Below are 2,084 nucleotides of genomic sequence, written 5' to 3'. Positions count from 1 at the left end.
ACAGTCTTTGCATTGCCTTCCTTCTGATCCCAACATTAGGAAAGAGAGGATGAACTTCACTTTTAATGACACTCCAGACCACGTCAGTAAGAACTCGGTCCTTTGTTCAGCTCATTTTACCGCGGATTAGTTTACAAACAAGGCACAATTTGACGCAGGATTTTCAGAAAGATTGAAACTAAAAGAAAATGCTGTACCGACTATATTGGATCCAACAGTAATGTCATAACACACAAGTGTGAATAACTGTTTTTATTAGTGATCACTATTTCTTTGTCTGTTAAACAGATCGTTTGATATGAGTATTTATGCGTTTTCAACCTAAATCACAGCAGCTTCTGTGAAGGATGTAGACCAGGGGTCACCAAACTTGATCCTGGAGGGTCGTTGTCCTGCAAAGTTTAGCTCCAACTTGCCTCAACACACCTGCCTGCAAGTTTCAAGTATACCTAGTAAGACCTTGATTAGCTGGTTCAGGTGTGTTTAATTAGGGTTGGAGCTAAACTCTGCAGGACACTGGCCCTCCAGGACCGAGTCTGGTGACCCCTGATGTAGACTGTCAAACATACACCAGTGTTAGCCAATCAGAGCAGTGGGTGTTTACTTCCGAGTCTACAATCCTCCACGCCTATTCAAACAGAGCATTCTGATGAGGGGGGTCAAAAACAGGACAGAAAATAGCCTACTTCTAAATTATGTTTTCTGATGTAAAAATCTTGATAACATTATAAGTGGACCTCAGAGAACAGTACAAAATAAAAAGCAGAGACAGTTCATGGCCCCTTTAATCATATTTTTGAGTGAATTAGTCCTTTAACACAAGGTATTTCTCAATTAGAATTTTGCAGGAATGTAACAACTTTATTTAACAGAAAATGATGCTCATGCAATTAATTTTGTACCATAGCACCATCTGGTGGGGCCCGGCCCCACCAACACATATTGCAGATATGCCACTGAAAAATAAGAGGAAAATACCACTCCATGAGAAATACTAGGTTAATTCCAGCAGAGAATGTGCATGAAAAAAAGCTGAAGTGTTTTGCATACCACAGAGGTCCACAGAGGGACATGGCACAGCTTGTTATATCCTAGCCACAAATAGTTCTTTCATTCAATTCACAGATCCCTCAAACAAAACGAAAACAATAAAAGTGAACAATAACCCTCAATCAAGAGGCATTATGTTGCTTGTAAATAGGATGAAGATATCACAGCTGTGGAACATGCCTTACCTCAGAGGAAAAAATAAAATTATCATCCTGGAACATGTTCATCTGTTTGTTTACAAACAGCTGTGTCTTATGAACTGTGCACAATGACACAAAAGACCAAACAGAACAATAAAAGTCACATTGTTTAGCAAGCAGCCGGGAATTAGCATTCAGCCACTGACTTGTAAAACTTTTAATTGTTTTTGTTTCAGTGAATAACTGCTTTGCAGGATCAATATGTAATATTTCACACAAAATTAAAATAATTTCAGTTACTCACCGTGATGTAGCTCCAAACCGGTATGACGTTTAAAACCATCAGTGGGACACATGAGGGGTGAAAGCATGATTCCAAAAAAAAAGGCAAAAAAAAAAAATCCACATGAGTCGTTTGCCATATTGTTCTGAAGTTATCCCATTACTTCTTATTAAAAATGGAAATAAAATTAAAAAAATCGCGCGTTCGATTTTGACGCGCAGGCGAAAAAAACTTTTTTTTTTTTTGCTTACATTTGTTTATGTAAGCGCAACGCGAGATCGGCCCTGCGCCATATTCTACTCAAGTGTGACGTGTAGCGTTGACGCGGTAAACTTGAACTTGAACTTAATTTGGTATCACATGCAATAGCTCATTTACAGAGTAAATATTTGTACCCCAGTACAAAATTACAGAATATCCATAAATTAAAAATGTTTTATGCACATTAGGAAAATTACAAATGAAATAGGCCTAGCCTATCTTATCTTTTTTAAACACAGAAAATTAGTATAATTGTGAATATATTAACAAATGATGCTAATGCATACAGTGCATTCTGGTAAAATTTCAATGCATTGAAAAAAATGTTTTAGTCTTTTTTTGGGGGGGGG

This window comes from Sinocyclocheilus anshuiensis, unplaced genomic scaffold (assembly GCF_001515605.1).
Source record: "Sinocyclocheilus anshuiensis isolate Anshui unplaced genomic scaffold, SAMN03320099.WGS_v1.1 scaffold145, whole genome shotgun sequence".
In the NCBI taxonomy this organism is placed as follows: Eukaryota; Metazoa; Chordata; class Actinopteri; order Cypriniformes; family Cyprinidae; genus Sinocyclocheilus; species Sinocyclocheilus anshuiensis.
This window is presented reverse-complemented; position numbering follows the sequence as displayed.